Here is a 25,358-nt window from a genome sequence, read left to right on the forward strand (position 1 = left end):
TTCTCACTTGTAGAGTTTTAAGTCGTGACTTTCTCTCGGACATCAACGACAGCCTTGATAGCCTGACAGTTTGGGGCGAGGATTCTACAATAGAAATACCTACTGATGAATCCTGTACAATATCCGAAAGTTCTTTTCGCCATGATTTTTCTATGGAAACTGCAGCTAAAGATCAACAGATGTAACCATTTATAAAGCAATGAAATCAGCTCGCACAAACTTAGTAAAACACTTTTTAATGAATATGCACCTCGAGAACTTTAGTAATTGCGTAGTCAGCATTGACGGAAAATCCTAAATTTGTCCCGGAAATGGCCGATATCGTTTACAATTTTAAAATTTTATTCATTTAACTATAACCTTTTAACCTCCCCCCCCCTTCTCTCGATTTTTCAAATCGTAAACTACTTCGATCGACTCTGCTAACTCCTCCGGATCCTCCGTCGATACTCGAGACTGAGTGTAACTTTTTATTATTTAGTGCTTATTCATTATAGTACCGAATTTTAAAAAAATGTGTTTTGTTTTTTGTTTTTTTACCCATTATGGAAAAAATGCATCACATAGGTCAACTTTTTAGAGAGAATACACCAATATTCTTTTATAAAATCTCTGTACATTATAATGTCGAGTGTTTTTAAGTTATTTTTAATTTTGTAAATATTTATCGATAACATGACGAGCATTGTCACGCTTTTAAAGTAGGTTAGAATAAACTTCTGTGAAGTTTTAGTGTCTGATATATATATATATATATATATATATATATATATATATATAAAACTGTACAGAAGGCCAGAAAAACACTGTCGGTTTCAAGCCTAACACAAGGAAAACCGACGGTACCAATGTTTTTCTGACCTTCTGTACACTTTTAAATAAGTATTAAGCTCTTATATTGAAATTTTTTCCTTTGTAATCGACCACTTTGATGGAATTCTTTCCCTAAAACAGTGACTATTGTAAAGTTTTTTTCTATGTGTATTATCAAGTTACAGACTAAGTATAGGGTTCTTGTAAAAAAAAAAAAAAAAAAAAAAAAAAAAAGCTATTCAGAAAATCACGAATTTTACCCGAAAATTTTAAGATTTTAAAGTCCCAAAAACAATGTCAAAAGAAAAGGCGGACACTAATACAAACGACTAGTTACTTTTATTTTTAGTAACTTGAAATGTTCCAACTTATAAATAAGAATAGTTGGTGCTTATGCATTTTTGTTACCGCGCTATTTTTATTTTAAATAGTATTTAAGTTAAATTAAGTTTTTATCTTTTCATTAGGTCAAGGTAGTTTAAAAAAAAAAAAAACTCCCAATGGCTCTCTGAATAACGTTATTTCAGCATGGTAACAAAAGTGCCTCGCTCTCTTCCTAATATTAAGCATACGTTTCTAAATAGCGTTATTTACAAACTCATTCTTAACAAGGTGAGATCTAACTATTCTGAACATTACTGTTTAGGCCATTTCCGAGACTACCTCCGAATTCTCCATAAGTACTGTCATTCTCTGGATACCCATTCGTTACAAGTATCTGATGTATTTTTTAAAAATGGCGGAATCATTGAAACTTTATTCCTTCTCCTCGTATCCTCAAACGGAAAGTAATACGAACGTTCCATTGATTTTATTTCTGCATTTAGATATTACTTTTATCTAAGCAGTTTTTTTTTTTTTTTAAATTTTTATTTTAGGTACTTTTGAATTTATGAATCCGCGATTTCCACGAAGTTACTCTAAGGTTCCCGGCGGATTACGGGAAGAACCGGAAACTGTCGACAAGTAGTTTTCTGGATATTAAGGCATTATTTTCCAATGTATTACTTTATGAATTTCAGTAGTCGTCACCACGAGAGGGGGGGGGTAACAATATTTTTATTTATTTTTTTGTAATAAGGCTCGCCCGGCTGTGTCAGGTTATTTCTGTCATTTGCCGGGCACACCCGAGTAACTTCGTGGAACTCGCAGGCTCAGAAATGCAGAAGTACCGTTTATTAGTTTAAAACAATCATAGCTCTTCTATGACCATGAATTTATAATTTAAGAATTATTTTACATCAAATCATTTTAAAGTTCGAGGAAAACCCTGACGATAATGTTCTTCGTTCGCTCATTGCTATCCACCATGTTTGTTTGATTCCCATAGCCCAATTGATTAACAAAAAAAAAAAAAATATTCAACGAAATTTCATGGTTCAATATATATACATATATATTTATTTAAAAAAAACATTACTCGAACAATGGTGATCTAGATGTAACTGTCCAGAAGAATATGCCTTACGAACACGGTACTTGTTGTGTATTTCTGTCATGGGAGAGATTTTTTTTTGTTTCATTTTGAAGAGCGCAGAACAGGGAGAGACAATGCAATTTCAGAACTTTGAGAATCGAAAATGTGAACAATAAAACAATTATCTGAATATTTTATTGAATTAAAATAAAATTCGGTCAATTTTTACGTGCCCCAGCATATTATAAACACCCCAACCTCCCCATGTTAAGAACAGCTTTCAGGATACCCCCCTACCTCGAAAGTCGTTCTTAACATGGGTGGGGGGATGCTTATAATATGCTGGGGCACGTGGTAAAAATTGACCGAAAATTCTAATAACACAAAATAATTGAATTTTTTTTTTCACAAAAATTCTCAAATGTTACCTGAACATGTATTGAATTAAAATAGTATCAAGAAAATTCTTGTCTCCCCCTGATTTTCGCTCTTCAAAATGAAATCAAAAAAGTTATTCAGTTGCATTAATGCACAAATGCCACGAACTCCCTTAACCCTACGTTAGTCACCTGTGTGTTCTAAACATAGTTAGTCCCATGGGGTGTTTTTACACCCTAATACAAAAATGTTTATAGTGTTATTTTGTAAAATATAGTTATCCTGCTGGTTCAGACCCTGTTAAATAATTTGAATCACTTGTAGCTTGTTCATATTAATCTATAATATAAATCTCACCTTTCTGTTTAAATGTATGTATGTATGTTTATATGTCTGCCTAAAACTTTCGATAGAGACGAGGGATTTTTACAACATCGGTATCGTTTTGAAGCTCGACCCTTCAGACGAAAAATATCAAAAAATTGGCTAAAAAGATTGCTTCAACCTCAACTGGACACTTTTCTACAAGGAGGGGTCACTTTTTTCGCTGATATTTTCGAAAGTCATCCCCTCTTTTTGATTGACTAGCCTTAATTCCCCACTTCCGGTTTAGGGATGGACGCAACGGCAAAGATGTTACGTTTTTTTTTTTCACGTTCTTTCCCTCCTTCGCGGTAGGGGTTTGAGCCTGCCTGTCTACTACCACTTTTTTTTTTTTTTTTTTTTTTTTTTTTTTTTTGCTCAACACACACGTCCAAACACCCAAGAAACGCCGGGCACCCAGGCTAGTATAAAATAATACAATAAAATAAATTATAAAACTAGGGAAAAATTAAATCTTAGATTTTGATTACATCTATTTAAAAAATACCCAGAGGATACACGAGTTTGTGTTATTTTTTAATATCTATGATGGAAACAAAACGTTTCACAAATTGAAATAGCAAGAAAAATGAATGATTTCGTTACATGAACATTACCTGACTCCCCTCCAAAGAAGACTGAGATACAACTGCGCCATATCACTGAGTCAGGAGAGTATTGCCCTCCCCCCCCCCCTCCCATAGCCTTTGAGCCCCTTAACTTTGGTGATCTGGCGAGAACCGGTGTGTCAACGTGATTGTGCTGTACATAGGAGAGTACTGGGAGGGAGGAAAAGAAATAAGTTGCCAACTAGGAATTATGAGCATTTAAGCAAAATTAAGGTGACAAAACATCCCATGGGACTAACGCAGAATTAAAGATTAGTTGGGGAAAGAAACTGGGCTGTAGAACTGCTGAAAGAACTGAAGAAAGCATAAAATCAACAGCAAATAACTGACACCAAATGCAGTAGAACTTAATTACTTACAGACCTGATCTGAAATGGAGCGCATACATCAAATTTGTTGCCAAGGTTGCTGGAAAAATGGTTGGATCATTCGACCGTTCCAATAGATACTCTCACTGCCAATGCAATTGTCTACATGTATAAGAGCCAAGTATGTCCTAGGATGGAGTACTGTTGCAACATCTGGGCAGGAGCTGCTCATACCACCCTATCCTGCCTTGACATAGTTCAAAACTGACTTTGTAATCTACTAGGTGATGCCCTTTTCTCTTTTCTGCAACCTCTTTTTCACAGAAGAGACATTGTGAGCATATCTCTGCTGTATCGTTAATTTCATGGCAAGTGTTTGACTGAGCTCCAATCTACGGTCCTCCCTTGCCAATTTTTCACAAAAAACACTTGTCTAGCCAAAATCACTATCAATGATTTCCCCCACTCTCTATCAGTGTCTAAACCTAAATGTGGATTCCATGAACAAACTTCTTTCCTAGAACTGTGGAACTCTGTTCTGCTAGTCTGCTTTCCAGCTGACTAAAATATTGTCATCTTTAAGTCCAACGTAAACAAGTTCTTATTGAACCGTCCTCGTAAATAATCTGATTATACCAATTTTCCACCACAAACAATTACTACACTACTATCCCAATGATTACTATACACACATTAGCACTTATCCTTGAGTGGTCAACGGGCCTTGATATGGGTGACCTCTTTGTCCAAAAAAAAAAAAATCCATATCTATAAATATAAAAGCGAAAATGTGTGTATGTATGTATGTATGTATGCATGTTCGCTTTTTGTGTATGCCCAAGAAAGGCTTCTTTCCGAGAAGCGATCGGTTGACTCACTTCTTAAAATTTTTTGTATCACGTCTAAATGATAATATCTATGAGTTAACAACGAGAGTCGCCTGTCTATTTAATTTGCTCGACTTTGAAAAGATAAATATTCAACATTTTTCGCTCGCCGCATGTGGATTAGGCTTTTTCGTATAATAAAAGCGAAACTAATTCTGACAGTATTTTTCCGGTTGCGATCGCCGGAAATGTCCAAAAGCAATCAGCTTTGATCAGTGAGGAGTTTTTCCTTATATCAGACAATTGCTATTCAATTTGGACAATCCCCTTTTTATGGGGAGCTGGTTTCCCCCCCCCAACATCTTGGGGAAACAAAAAAAAAATTTTAAAAAACTCTTCCTGCAGTAAATAAAATACTGCCCTGCAGTCAAAGTTGACCTCATTAAATACGGGCACCTGTCAATTCTAAGTACTTAAATAAATTCAAACATGTTTTGGTTAGTATTTCATGGTGGCCCAGTAGTTAACGTCGCACGTTTTTTTTTTTTTCACACTTTAATTTCCAACTTCGACTCAAGGGGTCGGGTTCGATCCTTCATACTTAACTACCAAAACTTTTTTTTTTAATTTACCCCCCCCCCCCCCCGACACAAAACCACACGCACCTCCAAACACCCGGGCAACACCGGTACCCCTCGCTAGTACTTTTAAAATATGGAAACCTTTATAAAGAGTTATTTCTGAATTTTATGCTTCTTCATTATTGGAGCGGAAATCAAAATATTGAATTTCAATTAAAACTAATGGTGTCTACTTAATAACATTAATTATCAATGAAAATAGTTTTTGAAGTAATTAAATAAACAGCATAAAGTTAGGGGAAGTAACTGTAGTCTGTCATGCAATTAATGGCGGCTATCTATGAATCAAGAAATTATGTTTTATGCAATAAATGCAGTAATCTTCTTCTTCTATAATATAAAGGGTAAAAATCTGTTTAACTGTCTGTATGTGTGTGTGTATGTATGTATGTCTCACAAAAACTTTTGACAGCGGCAACGGATTTTCACGAGATTGGTATCATTTTGAAGCTCAACCCTTTGGACGACAAATATCGAAAAATTGGCCAAAAACATTAATTCTTTCACCCTCAACTGGGTACTTTCCTACAGGGAAGGATAGCAAAAAATCGTCCCTTCATGACAATTTAGCCAAACACGCATGTGCAAAAAACGTTCTTTTTTGAATTAGTTTAAATATTTAAACAAAAAAAACATCTAATTTCGCTCACGCTGTCATAGATGAGTCAGTATAGTAGCAGCATCATTATCTTAAGATTGCATTTTCGAAACTAGATATAAGATATATATATTTTTATTATTTTTAAAGGTTATTTATGCCATTTTTTCATTTGTCGGGGGGGGGGGTTCCATCACGTTCGCTGTTTTTTTGTTTTTGTTTTTCCGATTTTTTAAAGTAGTTTTAACATTGTATGCTTATTCTTTATTTTGCATCACGTTTGCTGTGTTTTTTTGTTTTTTTTTATATAATATTTAAACAGGATTATTACGTTCGCTTATTCTTTATTTTTCATTTTGTTTTGATTAACCCCCCCCCCCCCACACACACACACCTACAAACACCCTGGGCAACGCCGGGTACTAAATGCGACATGACAATTAAGTAAGTAACATTGATTTTAATTGAAATTGACAAGCAAAGTAAATAGATACCATTAGTTTTTAATGGAGATTTATTTTATCGACTTTGGATTTTAACTAACCATCTCTTTCTCTGTCACCGCTGTTCCCAAGTGTCAGGTCTCACTAATTAATTACTTTATCGTTTTTTGTAATTTTTGGATATCTTTCTAATTCTGCCACACAGAATTGGAAAGTGTAAGTCATCTGGTATCAAGTTGCAAGGTTCTTTTGGGGGATGGCTACTACACAGTGAGATATGATAGAGTATGTAAGTACCTCCACTGGACCATCTGTAAAAACTTAAACATCCAGTGTAGCAGCAAGTTCTGGGAACATCAACCTGAAAGAACAGTTGGAAATGACTTATATACCATACATTACGACTATGTAATCCCTACAGCCACCTACCTTGAAAATTCTGCTGTGAAACCTGACATAGTTATATGGAATAAGTCAGAGAGAGTGGCAACCTTGGTTGAAGTGAGTGCCCCTAATGATGGAGGTCTGAACAGAGCTAAAAGGGAAAAACAGACCAAATATCAAGGTCTCATGTATGATATGAATAGAAACTGGAATCTTAGGGAGATATCAATCATACCGGTTATTATAGGTGCCACAGGTCTTATGAAGAACTTGAAGTCCTATCTAACCAATATTCCTGGTGAATAAGTGCAAAAGAGATCCAGACAATTGCACTTAAGGGAACAACAAGGATACTAAAAAGAGCTCTCGGTTGGCTTCAATAAAAAGCAGGGCAATGTTGGCAGCTTGTTTGGCTGCCCCATACCCAGTGTTATAATCGTTAAGGGAAGAAAATTAAAAACAAAAATATAAAACACAAAAAGCATCTATATGCTTGTAGATTAATTACTTTTCATCCACAAAAATGTTAAGAACAAAGGAATATTTTTGCTGCTTCTTTGTTATAATAACGAAAATCGAAATATTGAATTTCAATTAAAACTAATGGTGTCTACTTAATTGTTATGCTACAATTAGAAAGATATCCAAAAATTACAAAAAACGATAAAGTAATTAATTAATCATTAATGAAAATATTTTTCTAAGTAAAATTGCACATAATAAACAGCATGAAGTCAGGAAAAGTAAGTGCAGTCTGTCTTGTTGCAATTAATGGTGGATATCAATGAATCGTGGAATCATGGAAGTATGTTTTATGCATTAAATGTAGGAATATTCAACTAATTGCAACGTGAAAATTAAGTAGGTAACATTACTTTTAGTTGAAATTGACATAAAAAATAAGTAAATAACATTGTTATTTTTTTATTTTTGTTTTTTTATCAATGAAAAGTCAGTTTTTCAAACTTTCATTTTCGCTCTTATAACAAAGAACCACTCCGATTTTTTTTTTTTTTTGGCCCCTCGACAAAAGTAGGGTGGACCTGTAAATTCACCCTTATCTATTCGTCTTTCCGCACTTTTTTTCCATAACTACGTCTTGGAATTTTGTTTGTCTATACTTTTGATAACTCTTGGATGTGCCCCAGGGGTTCTTTTAGGGCTAATAAAAACACTCCATTTTTTGGGGGACTATTTTACCATATTTGTCCAAAATTTTCTGTGTATGTCTATTTATTTGCAGTTTTGAATTCAAATTTTAATATGTTAAGGTCTTGGGGACTTTTGGGGCTAAATAGGGCGAGGGGACAATTGATGGACTTAGTCATTTCTTTTTTTTTTTGCATGGTGCAGAACTCAAATTTACATATGTTAAGACCTAAAACTACACTGTTTGTTCATTTTCACCAGGATTTGACGTTCCCTGCGGACTTTGGGGTTAAATGGGGCAAGGGCAAATGCTAAACTCAGTAATCTTTTTTAATGCTTCGTTCACTGTGCATTCACGGGAGCATATTCATGCTTCACTTGTTTTTGTAGGAATTGACTGAGTTTCTGAAGTTGTCGCTTAAGTTAAACCTGTTAAAAATCGGCTCCTGTCTTTCAGTTTAGGCGTGTCCCTTTATTTCCTGAGATTTTTTATGGATGACTCTGTTTTCGATGAGAAATCGACCCTAAAACTTCTTGGTCTTTCTTTCTCATCAAATCTTTCTTGGAGTTCATATGTTGAATTCATTGATCTTTGTTTTCTGTTAAAGTCGCTCTAAACGCATTCTCACGCCTGATGCTACTCTATCTCTACAAATTTACTATCAGACCATGTTGTCATACTTGTGTGCTGAGCATGCGCGGAAACACACAAGCATATGAGTCAGGCCTACCTGCGGTGAAGAACGAACCCAGGACGTTTCGATTACAAATCAAGTCCACTAATGAACTACACCCATCTTACCCCAAAGTGAGAATTTAGTTTCGCCTAACGGCTATGAAAAGAACAAGCCGATAAGTGATTGGCGTGTTTTAAAATACACTTCTTTGACAAGGTGTCTCGCGTTATTGCCTTTTTGTGTCGTGGCATGTCGATTCGGCAAGATTGTTCGGTCTTGCTTGGGAACGTGTGTGTCGATTCAACGGTATTTGTTCTTGATGTGGCGTGTCAATTCGGTAGTGGTATTCAAAATTGCATGGACGAATTTGTTAAGGACCGTGCTGTCACTTGTGAAAACATATATATATATATATATATATATATATATATACACATTTTTTCTTGCTCTTTCTCTCCTTCGTGTAGCAACAACTTGAGCTGGTGTATCTCAGTTCCACTTGAGGGTTCTTGATAAAGTGCACAAACTTATCTGTAATTTGATTGGCCACCACCTTTTCTTCTCGGCAACCTCTCTCTCACAGACGTGATGTTGCTAGTCTGTCTTTTCTACAAATACCATTATGTCAAGTTGTCTTCAAAATTATCTGATCTATTCTGTGCTTCCTTTATTCAAGCTCATTTGACTCGTTGTTCTAGTGGTCTCAGTCAATTCATAGTTCTGATCTCATTCTAATACAGCTTCCTATTCCGGTAGATTCTTTCAAAGAACTGTAAGCTTGTGCAACTCTCTTTCCATTGACTGTTTTCCTCCTACCTACGACTTTGGTCTTGTTAAGACTAAGGTCAATAAGTATCTACTGTTTTTATGATAATCATCTTTCGTTTTGTTAGCTCTTTACATCAAATGGCTTCATGCCTTGTCTGAAGTGATTTCCACAAAAAATTCAGATAACTTCATGCTGAAAAAATATTAAGAATTATTTATTCTGTCACTAACTCAATTAGGTTAGGGTTAGTGGTAGTATTTATTTATTCATTTATTTATTTATTTATTTTACTATTCTAATTAAAGCGACGATTTTCCAGGAATATGTATGGTCCCCCCACGAGTGTACAGTGAACGAGGCATAAAAAAAAATGACTAAGTTCAGCGCCCCCTCCCCTCATTTAACCCCAAAAGTCCTCAGGGGACGTCAAATCCTGGTGAAAATGAAAAAAGGTGCAGTTTTAGGCCTTAACATATGTAAACTTGAGTTCTGCACTATGCAAAAAAAAATTACCAAGCCCATCATTTGCCCCCCCCCGCTCCATTTAGCCCCCAAATCCCCAAGGCCTTAACATATTTAAATTTAAGTTCTGCACCATGCAAAACTGCTAAACAGAAAATTTTGGACAAATATGGTAAAATAGTCCCAAAAATTGAGTGTTTTTATTAGCCCTAAAAGAGCCCCTGGGGCACACCCAAGAGTTATCGCAAAGTATAGACAAACAAAATTATATAGAAATCAATTAGTTACAACTTTTCAGAAAGTTTTATAAAAATCCAAAGCATCAATTTTTTTTTTTTTTTTTAATAAGCGCAAGTGTCGATTTTAGCCATTTTAACCTGAAAGGCACCACCAGGGGCCACCAGAGTTCCCAGAAAATCCGTTCAGTAACTTTTTTACTCTTATCAGGTTTAATGTTTGTGCAAAATTTTAAAAAATTCCTAGACGTAGTTATTGAGAAAAGTACAGACAAGTGTGAATTTACAGGCCCACCCTCCTTTTGTTGGGGGACCAAAAGAAAAAAAAAATCAAAGATAAATCTTAGTTTTCACACGTTAAAATTATTTGGTTTGTGTCTCGCGACAACGCGTTTCTTGCATAACACGTATTATTCGGTCGAGAAAAAAGTTCTTGCGGAATTTTTAACTTTGATTTCAAATGATGTTTTCATTATAATATTATTACTTTACATATGATTTTAAACAGCGTTTTTCACTCTATCTAATCTAATCGCTTAAATTACAATCGCCTGAAAACAATTATGTCTCCTTTCCAGAACGTTGAATATAAGATTTAAAAAAGGCAAATTCACACAATTTTCTTATTTCAATTCAAACTAGACTCACGATATAAACGAAGCGTTTGCCCCAGCAACCACTACTGAACGCATAGCACAATGGTGGTTTAAGAAATTTCGTGGCAGTGACAACAGTCTTGAAGATGATGCAAGTAATGGTCGACCATCGGATGTTGACAAAGATCAATTAAAAGCCTTAGTCTAAGCCAATCCATGCACCACTGTTTGAGACTTTGTTTCTGAATTAGACATAACGTACACAACGATTTTCAACCACTTGAGAGATTGGAAAGACAAAAAAACTTGATAAATGAGTGCCTTATGAATTGAACAACAACCAAAAGAAATGCTGTTATGAAGTGTCATCTTTCCTTCTTTTACACAACAAGAACGACCCGTTTCTCGACTGGATTATGACTTGCAATGAAAAATGGATTCTTTACAACTAGTAATGCTAAGCTGAGTGGTTATACATCGCCAAAGCTCTACGACACTTCCCGAAACCAGAGTTACATCAAAAGAAGGTCATGCTGACTGTTTGGTGGTCTGCGACCGGTCTCATCCATTGCAGTTTGGAATGCAGGCGAAACCATTATGGTGGAAAAGTACTGTCAACGAATGGATTAAATGCATCAGAAACTTCAACAACAATAGGTCCTGGATATGACTTTAAACTATATCCAGTGGTGAGGCTCCAGCTTGCGGGCTTTGGGGAGTGTAGAGCCACCCTTTAATTACCATTGCTCCCAGGTCCACTCTGACCCGGAGTGGTAGTACCTGTTAGGGTCCCAACTATGGGTTAAATAGAAACTGATTTGAAAACAACAAATATATTCTATTAAAAAATTTTTCTTCAAAATCTTTGGATTCTGCATTAAATAACCCGAAAAGGGTCGATATGCCGTAAAACAAAAACAACCAACTAACCAATCAACAACAATACCCAGCATTAGTCAACAGAAAAAGCCTAATTCTCCTCGACGAAAATGCCCGACTGCACTTTGCTAAACAGACTGTTGATCGAATTGGGCTGTGAAGCTCTGCCTTACCCGCCATACTCTCCAAACCTCTCACCTACTGACTACCACTTTTTCAAGCATCTCAACAACTTTCTGCACGGGAAATGCTTGAAAAACCTAAGCCATATCAAAAACGTCTTCAGCAACTTCATCGCCACCAGGACGCAAAATTTTTACGTTACTAGCATAAATACAATTGCTTTGCATTAGTTGATTCTGATAGTGTTTATTTCGATCAATAATTTTTTTTGTTTGAGCCGAGATATGTTCATCTGAATTTAAAAGTTAAAAACCGCAAGAACTTTCTTGTCAACCTGATAGCTGGTCTGTAATAACATGGAGCGTGGTTCTGGGCTTTGATAGAGGACATTTTGGGACGATGATAGTGTCTTTGTGATTGGTTGAGAACCACACAAACAATTAATATGAATTGAGGTATAAAAGTTATGTACATAGTGAAGAACCACCCCAGCATTTAATATGAATTAGGGTAAAAAGTTACTCTTATAATGAAGGAAGAAATTGAATGATGTGTGTATAACGGTGTATGCATATTAAAATGGAAATGAATTGAAAATATTAATAGAATAGAAGGGTTACCAGGTAGCAATTTCTACCTAAATCATAAACAGTTTCGTAGATGAAAAACAGGAAAAACGAAAGTTTTAGAAGAAAGCATTTTTATACAAACGATAAAAATATAAGAGTTATTTTCATGGCAGTAAATATTAATTTGTGCTTGGCTAAGAACCACACCAACAATTAATATAAATTGTGATATAAGAGTTATGTTTTAGCAAAGGAAGAAAATGAATGATAAAAGTAAATGGTAGTTTGCTTGAAACATTACTGGTAAAGATATATGTGTAAGTTTGAAAAGCCGAGAGCAATGTGGAAAGACCGGAACAGCAAAAGGAAAGAAAGGATAAAGCAAACAAACAAATAGATGGGTATGTTTGAGTAGAGACCTGTCTAATTATTTATTCATCTATCACTCTTCTCCTCACTATATAATTATCAGCAAACTAAGTTGCTGGCATGTTCGAGGTGCATTAGTGGTATAGCACTTTGATTAATTTCGGGAGAAAACACCTCTCCTTTTCAAAAAGAAAACAAGAGTATTATCCAAGACGGTGAAAGAGACCAGGACCGCAGCAAGAGGCTAGTACCACAGTTAGATGTGATTAGTTAATTGTGTAGGTAACTGGGGATAATTTCGTTTATTATCTTTTTTTTTTAAAATCCAACTTATATTCTAATACACCCAAAAAGAGAAAAACGCGATTCTCCATTTTTAGGCGATTACATATAAAAATCTTGAAAAATTTAGTGGTAAAAATACAATAAAACTCCCAACAAAATGTTTTGTCTATAAATATAATGCAAAATAATCACACCTTGTTTGATCAGACAATCTTTTAAGGACATGTAACCAACTTTATTTGTTTTAAATGTTGGGAATCAAACTAAAAACCACGCTCCTTTCCTACTACTAACCCTAGGTCTGGGTGGCAATACGAAAAATAAAGCAATTACATGTGATTTTATGATTTTGCTGATCAGACTTAGAATTAGAGGTAAAAATTACTTAACTGTTTAAAAAGTTAGGATGTACCGGAAATGGGATCATTTTACATTATATACACAACTGAACCCCCATTCTAAATTCTAAAATAACGTTTCAGTGTGTTCACACATAATCGCCTAAAAAAGTAGAATCTTATATGTTTTGTGATATTTTAAATGTAAATGAAAGTTTTTGTGGCTAAGAAACTTCTTAATGTTTGCTCTTTATATATTCTATCCAAGGTTTTGATAAACTTGTTAGATTTTCATCTATATATTTTCACTTGTGCCAAAACCAAACAAAGTATAAGGGAATACGAAATATTATAGAGGATGTGATGATTAGACAAGACCAAGATCAAAGCAGCGCCAGAAAAAAAAATCCAAGCATTTTTAATTTTTTGATATTATAGTGTGAAGTCTCTAATAGGCACCATATGGTTCTTTATCAAATAGGTGCAAAAAGCTTTTTAACATCTGTGATATTAAAAAGGCAAGTGAACTCTAGAATATTTACTTTGCTTACCCTAAAAACTAATAAAAACAAATTAAATTAGGCTTGGAGAGTCAATGCTACATCTGGGAATGTGATACACTTTATTCACCGGTTTTCTTTGTCAAATATGCTTGGAATAACAATTTCCACAGTCGTGAAGGATTTCCAGCCATTACTTTTTCAGTCATCTTGTCTATCCTCTTTTCAAGATGATACATATCAACTCATTCCGATAAGCATTTTCCTTCAATTCTTTCACAATTTATCAATCATTTTCACTTCAGAAATCACCAGAATATTTACTCTATGAACTATCCTGCTTAAAATATCCAAAATACTTTTAATTGAATTTAATTTTATGACCACAAGAGATCACAAGTAATAAAATACGTAATCAATATCCCATCTCTCTCCCTATGTATATCACATAAGGCTTCTTAAGTTGAATAAAAATTATTTTAATATACAAACATTGTGTCCAATTGGATAGCTATTTACTGTTGTCGTTTTATTTTTATTATAGAAAAAAGGTTTCCACGTATAGTCTGGTCACTTGCCTCTCTTATTAATTGGCGAATCATGGAGGACCCTCTCTCCTATAAATGTAATAAGGAAAAACCAACTTCTTGTTGGATTTCTACTACCTTGCTAATGCTCTTGTTAGTTTGTTTCAGAATTGAAAACATCAGCTTCAGATTCGTCACATAAGTTGAATTTTGAAAAATAATAAACATGTTTTTTTTTTTCATATGTAATTTTATGTTTATTGACAAGATAAATGTATAAAGATTCTTGTAAAAATAAACTTTATTGATTTTTTATTCTTTAGAAAAAAATATTTTTCCGGTATTTCACATGGAGATTTATGAAAAAAGTTAATTTTATTTTAGAAGCAAAACATCGACTTAAGCTCCATTGTTGGGTTTAAAAAAATAATAAATGTGTTTTTTCATATGTAATTTTATGTTTATTTGCTATAAAATTCGCTGTAAAAATAAATTTTATTCATTTTTTATTCATTAGAAAATATTTTCCTGGTACGCCACACAGAGATTAATAAAAAAAAAGTTAATTTTGTTTTAGAAGCAAAACATCGACTTCAGCTTTGTTGTTGGATTTTTTTAATATAATAAACGTTTATGTTTAATTGCTAAATAATGTAAAAAAAAGTGTTGTTTTTTTTTTGTAGAAATTTGTTTTTATGACGGAATGAAATTTGGTGTACTGGCGTACTTTTCGGCAAACCAAAATGGCGGATTGTAATCTAGCATACTGACTTGCTGGCATGCTGGCGTCCCAAAAAATAATTACCCAATGATTGGTATGCAAAATAAGGAAACAGTGTAGGGAGAGAATTGTTAAGAAAGCCCGTCACATATCAAAAATGAGTTTCTATATAATAACGTATTATTTAGAAAAGCGTTCTTAACATTAGGAATTTCTGTTAACTATTCTGTACCTTCTCTCTTTAAAAAATGTTCATATTTTTTTCTCATAATTATTCAAATTTGGTCGATTATTAGATTGATTTGTGTTACTGCAATAGAAAAACAAATTACAGATACTACTACTACTACTACTACTACTACTACTACTACTACTAATAATAATAATAATAATAATAATAATAATAATAATGATAATAATAATAATAAGCAGCGGCAATGATTATGTGGTGAAAAGAAAACAAAAACAATTATTTTTAAATTTTGTGTAGGAAAATTGTTTTGCACATAAAATTAACGTAAAATGGAACTCATTTCCATCCAATTCTTGCTTAATTGCTCAAAAATCGAAAATTAAACAAAATACTTGTAAAGCATAACATTTTCGAACGATTGTTAACATTTATTGATTTGTTTCTATAAGCGTTTGTTTAATTTTCAATTTTAAGCAGTTATTAATGGTCCTTCTGCCAAGGTTATTAGGCAGCCATTTTTTAAAATTCTAACTCAAAGAGGAGACACTAAGTTTGTCTTGAACAAAAAACACACTTTAAAAGAAGTTTAAACACAAATAAATTTATTCAGGTATGTAGAAGAGTCTTGCCTTTGGTAACATTTATTTGTTGCATCTTTGTTTATCATTTATTTTCTTTTTCTGTTAATTACAGTAATACAGGGTGGGCCAAAATAAGGGTCCTATCTTTAAATTTGAATAACTTCCACAAAATAAAAGTTAAACTCACCAAACTTTATGTGTGCGTGGACTGACCCTTCCGAGATTTTTTTGAAATAAACAAAACAAATTTTGGCCGAAAACACTTCTTAAAACTTACATGAATTTATGAATTTTTAAAAATAGGACCCTTATTTTGGCCCACCCTGTACATGTCCCAATCCCAGCGGAGTTTAAATGGAGATATAATTTCCTTTTTAATTAAGTAAATCTTCAGAATGTTTTTTCTTTATGTATCCCATCCAAGATTTTGATAAACTCATCGGAGATTTTCTAGGTGTATCAGAATTTTTGTAGGAATTTTTGACACCCCTAACACGAAACTGCGAATGAAATATAAAAAACTCGTAATTTCTCTTTTAAAAGTGGGTTGTTTATTTTCTTTATGGATTATACTTCCAAAATAAACCAATAAAGTTGTATAAAAAGTAATAGAAATATTATTTTTTTTATTTAAAAAAAAAAAACAGTAATGAAATTAATTGCATTTTACGAGTTCAGTATTTTTCAATTACTTTAAAAATCTATCAAAATTTTTCTACTGATTCTATTTTCAATTAAATTAAAATTTCACATTGGCCCTGAAAATATCGTAAAAATACGATATTTTCAGGGTCAATGTGAAATTTTATGCTCTTTCCAATAAACCGAATATAATTTAGATAAACGTGTTTTTTTTAATTCACGCCCCCCCCCATTTTCAAATGTCTATTAAAAAGTAAATAATTAATTTATTCACCAAAGTTTTATATATCACAAATTGAAGATAAAAGATCAATAAATAATATATTCAAATTTAAAACAAAAAAAGTAGTGTTTTTTAGAAATTTACCTGTAAAGTCCGAAGTTTAAAACCTTCTTTTTTTTTTTAAACCCACGTTGTTTGTTTGTTTGTTTGTTTTGTTTTGTTTCAATGAAACCTTGGTCCTTGCTCCTTTAATTGAAAAAAAATTAGGGTTTGAATTACATTTTTCGAGTAGTTATAAGCTTGGAAAGACAAGGGTAGAATTATTCAATATTTTTCACGAAATTTCTGACACACCTAGAGATTTTCATCTATATTTTTCACTTGCGTCCAAAGAGAAGTGCCATCAAACTTTAATTATTTCAGAATCGCCAATGTAGAACTGGTGCCAAAGAAATTTAAAAAGCCTGTCCAGAGCATTAAAAAACATTTTAATAATCAAGTGAACACCCTAGGATCGTGGCTTACTCTCGATGGCCGTGCTAGGATGGGGGCATATAGACATTTAGCGAATAGATGCGAAAAGTTTACAAACGGAATAGGCAATTATCTCTCGATAAATGACCAATAAATAAAATAAATTAAACTGTTAAATGTTAAATCTATAAATGAGATTTATAACACATTATGTGGCCCTTCTCAGTCTTATGTAGTAAAGGAACAACTTTTAATAATAAAAAAAAAAACAATTTGTGCTTGTTTCATTTTTTATTGTCAAAAAAAAAAAAAAAAAAAAAATTAAAAGAATTGGTTTGGTATCGGAAATTAGGCTATAATTTTTCTGATTCCGATACCGATTCTGATACCCTCAATTTTTCTGATTCCCGATTCCAATTGATCGTCCCAACACTAATATACATATATATATATATATATATATATATATATATATATATATATATATATATATATATATATATATATATATATATATATATATCAGGTTGACAAGAAAGTTCTTGTGGTTTTTAACTTTTAAATTCAGATGAACATATCTCGGCTCAAACAAAAATTTATGGACCTAAATGAATACCATCAGAATCAACACACTTTTGTCATCGCAAAACAAGTGTATTCATGCCAGTAACGTAAAAATCTTGCGTTCTGGTGGCGATGAAGTCGCTGAAGACGTTTTTGATATCACTTAGGTTTTTAAAGCATTTCTCCCACAGGAAGTTGTTGAGAAAGTGGTAGTCAGTAGGTGAGAGGTATGGAGAGTTTGGTGGATGAGGCAGAATTTTGTAGCCCAATTCATTCAACTTCCATAAGGTCTGTTTAGCAAAGTGCGGTCGGGCATTGTCGTGGAATAACATTAGGCCTTTTCTGTTAACTAATGCTGGGTGTTGTTGAAGTTTCTGATGCGTTTCATGCATTTGTTGACAGTACTTCGCCGTTGTAATGGTTTCGCCTGCATTCAAAAAACTGTAATGGATGAAACCAGTTGCAGACCACTAGTCAGCATGACCTTCTTTTGATGCAACTCTGTCTTCGAGAAGTGTCGTGGAGCTTCGTCGGTGTGTAACCACTGAGCTTAGCATTATTGGTTGTTGTAAAGAATCCACTTTTCATTGCAAGCCATGATCCAGTCGAGACACAGGTCGTTCTTATTGTGTAAAAGAAGGGAAAATGACACTATTTCTTTTGGTTGTTGTTCAATTCATGAGACACCCATTTATCAAGATTTTTGTATTGTCAATCACCCAAGTGGTTGGAAATCGTTGTATACATTATGTCTAGTTCAGAATCAAGTTCTCAAACAGTGGTGCGTGGACTGACTTCAACTGAGGCTCTATGGCTGACCACTACTTGCACCATCTTCAAGACTCTCGTTACCTCCTCAGAATTTCTTAAACTACCATTGTGCTGTGTATTCTGTAGTGGTTCCTATGCGAAATGCTTTGTTGATATTGCAAGCTGTTTCAGCAGCTATTTGGCCTAGTCTGAATTAAAATCAAAAAAAAAAAATTGTGTGAATTTGACTTTTTTCCATCTTGTATTCAACGTTCTGCATAGAAGATGCAATGGTTTTAAAATGATATAAAAGTAAAAGGTATTATAACGAAAACTTATTTGAAAATACATCATTTGAAATCCAAATTAAAAATCCTGCAAAACTTTCTTCTCAAGATATATATATATATATATATATATATATATATATATATATATATATATATATATATATATATGAGAGAGAGAGAGAGAGAGAGAGAGAGAGAGAGAGAGTATGCATGCATATAAAAATGGAAATAAAATGAAACACTGAGAGAAAATAGTAGGGTCATTATCACTTGCTTGTTAAAACATATAAAAAATTGTAAATGCAAAATGGAGAAAACTTACATTTATTAAACATATTTATACAAAAGATAAGATATTAAAGCTATACTCATTCATGCCGACGCGTTTTTGGTGAAAACAGTTCAGTTAGTCACAAGTCAAAATGTCCAAAGTGTAAATATGTATTTGTAGGTAATACACGTATGTAAGCATTTGACAGTGTGGTATTGTGTATGTGTGTTGGTTTACCTTGTTCTTGTTAGTGTGTGTATAGCTATGAGTAGCAATTCATTTCTGTTCGCCTGATTCTCATTAGTGTATAGAAATGTGCGCGCAAGACTGAGAAAGCTGGTATGTGAGTCATTGAGTTCTTTTTGTCTTGCCATCCCCCAGCTTCAAAGGTGGAGGGAGAGTGTAGAGATCCTGTTTAAGTTGCGGCTAGTGAAGTGTCTGTTGCTTTAGCGTTTGGCGGTTTTAAAGGTGTTTCCAACTTTGCACTGGCTTACTATTTTCACATAGATGTGTTACTTTTAGGGTTTGGAATGATTTTCATGTGCTAGAAAATATTTTGAGTTCACATGTTCCTGTGAAATTTGCTTGTTAGAGGAAGTGAGGAAGAAAGCGAATTCCAAATGAAGTAGAGAAAGAAAGAGGGTAAACAATTAGAGCTATTTGCTTTTTTGGTGTTTGTCGGAAGTACTTTGCGATTTAGTCAATATAGGGGCTCATCTGGGATATCTTCTTCCTTTCAAGATATGTTCAGAGATTAGCACACCGCTGCAGTAACACACGCACACACATACACACACACACAAGGTCAACTGCAGATTTTTTTTTTTTTTTTTAGCTCTCCGTATTTTGAATGCTTTATCAAATCAAGAAAGGATAAAAGTCTGGAAATAGGACAAAAGCAAGGACTCGATGCCAAGTATTTCATGAGTAGAAATGATAAAAAAAAAAAAAATTGATCAGAACAAATGATTGCTAATAAAGTATTTGACAAGGCTATTCTTTGAATTTTAGCGGAAGATTCACCCAAACTTTCCAAGCTCAAGTTGAACTGGAGTAAACCAAAATTGAGCTAGGGATGGCTCGAAAGGCAAAAAAACAAAAACAAAAAAAAACAAAGTTAGAAAAGGTTGGAATTACAAGCTGAAGTGGAAAAAGCACAAACTGAGCAGGAAACTCTAATCTGGGAAATAAACGAAAAGATAGACAAACAGAAAAGGTCAAACGATTTCGACATTGTACTTGGACCCTTTCAACATACATAACTCTAATAAACATATATATATATATATATATATATATATATATATATATATATATATATATACATATATATATACATGTATATATTATATATATATATGTATATATATATATAATATGTATATATTATATATATATGTATATATATATATATAATATGTATATATATGTATATATATGCATGTATATATATATAATATGTATATATATGTATATATATATGCATGTATATATATGCATATATATATATGTATATATATGCATATATATATGTATATATATATGTATATATATGCATATATATGTATATATATGTGTATATATATGTATATATATATGTGTATATATATGTATATATATATGTGTATATATATGTATATATATATGTGTATATATATGTATATATATATATATATATATATATATATATATATATATATATATACGAGCAAACAGTTAATAAAACATGTTAAAAAAACACTTTGAAATGAGTTAAAAACATATTTAATCTGAAAAGGAAACACTAGATAAGTGGATAGTCCTTTATCTGCTGAGTTTCGAAGAAATACTTTCCTTCTCATCAGAGGGTAGGAATTAGTAAAATGCGGGATCGGATTTTGCATGCAAAAGCATTTGATGAAACAACAAGTAAGTCAAAGATCTTACTTGAAAACAAAAAAAGTGAAGCAGAGGGAATATGGTGAAGAAAAAGGTGATTACACATGAATGGATAGGCTGGTGGAAGATAAATAATCCAGTGACGGTAAAATCCAAATATATAACTTATTTTATTTTATATATATATATATATATATATATATATATATATATATCAGCAAATCCTTCCCCCTTTACCGTATAGGTCTCTAGATACCAGAAAGCCTTCTATTCTAATAGCTTCTTCTCCCACACTGCTAGACTTTGAAATTATCTCTCTACTTCTTGCTTCCCTGACTGTTTTAACATGGAAAAGTTTAAATGTAATGTGAACAAACATCACATAGCTCCCCTGTAGACAGGGTTCTACATAGTAGCCCGTTTACATCCAAGTGTCAATATGCCTTGTTTGGGATGAACAAAAGTTACAACAGGAAAAAAAATAACACCAGATGGTAAGATTGAGGAAGAAGAAAATATTTTCTGTAGCAATATTCTTTCTCATACAAGCCAAAATAAAGGCTAGGTGCCACAGGGCTTATGAAGAAGAACCTGAAGTCCTACCTAACTAATATTCCTGGTGAACCAAGGGCAAAAGAGATCCAGACAATTGCATTTAAAGGAACAACAAGGATACTAAAAAGAGCTCTCGGTTGGTTTCAATAAAAAGCAGTTAATGTTGGCAGCTGGTTTGGCTGCCCCATACTCCCAGCATTACAATCTTCAAAGAAAGAAAGTTAAAAAAAAGCAAAAAAAAACTGAAAATACTGAGTGCAACGATAAAATTGTCACCCTAGAAAAGACGGCATGATTCCATTTCCATTTGAAAAACAGTTTTCTTATTTTATTGCAGACCATCTACTAGTTGGCCAGTTGTGTATAAATCTCAAGAGCAATATGGGCCTTCTATCATGTCCAAAAGTGACACAATGTTCAACAAGTGAGATTGGAGATGCGCCGCTGTACAACCCATGCTCTCTACTGATCCAAGGTATGATAACAGGACCATTGTCAGCATCCTCAAAATGCATCACTGGATTGCCACGATAACAGGGACATGCCAATAGTGATGAAAACAAAGTTTCTGGCGACGGTTATGGTCTTTTGTGTGGCTTCAAGTGAGGACCACATCATGCCACCTCACATTTTTGTAGTCGGCTTGAAAATCAGCACCAAATTTTTTTTTTTTTTTACAAAGGAGTCACCATATATCAAGGCCCAAAGGCCACTCGAGAACAAGGGTTAAAGAGTGTACAGTGGGCAATGGGATAATGTTGTAGTAACCGTTAGTAGTGGAAATTTGGTAAATTGGATTACTTAAGGGGAACGGCTCATCAAGAACTTGTTTACATTGGACTTGAAGGCGACCATATTATAGTCAACTGGAAAGCAGGCAAACGGAAGAGAGTTCCACAGGTGTGCAGTTCTAAGAAGCTTTGTTCATGGAATCTATGTTTAAGCGTAGCTGGATGAAAAGTGTGGTGACCTCCTTGTGCAATCAGGTGGCCGCTGGCAGCCCACAAGTTCAAAGAGAGCCAGGCTTAGCTTCAAGAGGAGTGCTACGACTTTGTACCCCTCTCACTGGTCCCCTTCTTCCCCCGACCTGAACCTGCTGGACTACTTCATTGAGTCATATGTCGAGAACATCACCAACATAACCTCCCACAACACCAAAGCCAGCCTGATCGCTGTCATCCACCAAGTATTTACCAAGCTCCTGCTGGTGCTGGTGGAAGAGGCATGCTCCCATATTGAAGCAGTGACTGAGGCTGAAGGCGGCTACATTGAATAGATGTCAGCTCTACTACATAATCAAGTTACCTGAATTGATTTTTTCAATAAAAGTTTTAAAATAAAGCTGTAGTGTTGTTTTCTTTAGGGGGGACAACTTTATTGTTCCACACTGTAATAGTGAGGATGAGTCGAATATTAAAAAAAAAACAAGGTTGTTAGAAAATTTTGGAGGTCCCTTTTTAAGGTTCCAGTTTGTGAGGATATTTTTGGGAAGACCCAGTTTTCGAGAAACCATTTTTAGGTGGTACTAGCAGACTGCCCGACCTTGCCTGGTTGCGAAATACGCTTAAATACGAAAATTTAATTTATGCAGATTTTGTATTTATTATTATAGAGCCAATTATCTATAGATTATTATATTGTACCCAATATACAGGGTGTCCATAAAGTCTGTATGTATTTTAACAATTATAATTTTATTTGTATTTGCGATATAAATATTCTGTAAAAATGATTACAAAAAAGTACATTTATATTTTTTAACTTACACTGAAATTGTATTTAAATTTCCACATATCCTCTAACATTAGCAATGGGTAATACACTGTTGCAGTTCACGGAAAACATTTACCAAGTGATTTATAGGAATTCCTGAAATCATTATTATAGCTTTTAAATATTCTAATGAACAAGTTTTAGTTGCATACATAATTGTTTCAAAATGTTCCCATTAAAAACTCATAATTCTGCTCAGCCAACCAAATGACACAGTTTAAGTTTTTCCTTGATTGAAGCCATGGATCAAATTGATTCTGAAAAAAACAAAATATTTTCACTTATTACAAAATTTTGAAGTAAAGACTTATTCAAATCTTCTAATAAACTAGGTTTAGTTGCATACATAATTGTTTTCACATGCCCCTATGAAAAAAAAAATCTAATGGAATCAAATCTGGCAAACATGGAGGCCAATAAAATGGCCTACCGCTTCCGATCCACCTGTTAGAAAATTCCTGATTTAAAAACTGTCTAACGTGTAGAGTATTGTGAAAAATTATTCAATGACTATATTTAAAAGTAGGTACATCAAACTTTATAACACGTTTTACAGACTATTCCTAGCACAAATACAAATAGTTATAAGATTTTTTTTATGTGTACACGAATTTTATGGCCACCCTGTATAGTAGTGATTTCAAAAGTTAAATAAAAAATATGACTTGGATTCCATCAGCTAGAATCGAAACCAAAACATTCAGTGCTCCAACCCTAATTGTTACCATCTGAGCTAACAGTAGATGGATAAGAAAACTTTTAACAAAATAACCGACTTTGACGTATAAATGTATATTTGGGCATGTGTAGAAGTAACATATTTAGTCAAGTTTCAATTTTTTCAATTTTGACCCCAAGCAGCTATTTTTACCACCTAAAAAACCAAATCAAATTTGTTGCAAACATTCAAATCCCCTATATATCGAGTTTCAAGTTCATAAACCGAAAACTGACTAAGTAGTTAAATATAGACTGTTTAGCACAGACAGACAGACAGACAGACAGACAGACAGGCAGACAAGGTCACTTTTATCTGTATCTATATAAATTTGAGTTTTTGTTGCACTTACAATGATATTAAAAGCCTACTTTTTCTATCTAAAAATTATTAAAACAAACTTCTTAACAGACTCAGTCATGGATATGCAAGCGATTAAATCAAGGTTAAGTAATTTGTATATTCTTTGAAAATCGAACTTTAATTAATTATTGATTTTTTTATGGTTTCTTAGTAGATGATTGGTTTTATTTAACTATTACGCTTAGTTATTTTTATGCATAGTTTCTACATTATGCATAATTGGGTAGCATTTAGGGTGCAAACGCTTTAGCATGCACAAATGTATTTATATACCCATCCCAGTAGCAGTCAAATAGCGTTATGGTAAGAGGTACTGACTGTCGCCTTGTGTACTGTAAATAGACATCTTGCTGCTCAACTCAATACGTACCACCCATGCATTTATGTCCTATTACATCAAAGTGACACTGGTTCTGGATATGACCTTAAACTATATCCGATGGTGAAGCCTCAGCTTGCAGCCACCCTTTAATTGCCATTGCTCCCAGGTCCACTCTGACCCGGACTGGTAGTACCTGTTAGGGTCCCAATTATGGGTCAAATAGAAACCGACTTAAAAAAAAAAATGTATTCTATTAAAAAATTGTTCTTCAAAATGACTGGATTCAGCATTAAATAACCTGAAAAGAGTTGATAAGCCGTAAAACAAAAACAACCAACCAAAGTCGCACCAAGCCTACATTGGAGTGATTAAGCACAAAAAAATAAATAATTATTTCTTGATTTTGGAACGTCTTCTACATCCTTACACTGTCCTATTTTCTTTTTTTGGTTTTGTTTTCCTTTGCTTTTAGGAGGGGGGGGCATTTGGGATTCTATTTTTCTGCCTTTTTTCTATTATTATTTTCTACTACTGTGGATGCTTCGTTTGTTGACAGACTAACAAATCATAAAAACTATTTCTTTTTATATAAAACACATTTTTACACTCAGAGCCTGAATTACATCCAGAAAAATCCTTATTTTCATTAATTTTGATTCAGTTTGTATTTGACTACATTTATGCCAGTTTCTTAAATGTTTTTGTCTGTTAAATAAATAAAGTACAAATTCATCCTTTATTACATTGCCTATGGATAGAT

Source organism: Euprymna scolopes, chromosome 37 (genome assembly GCF_053919585.1).
Source record: "Euprymna scolopes isolate OS-2025 chromosome 37, ASM5391958v1, whole genome shotgun sequence".
NCBI classification, from domain to species: Eukaryota; Metazoa; Mollusca; class Cephalopoda; order Sepiida; family Sepiolidae; genus Euprymna; species Euprymna scolopes.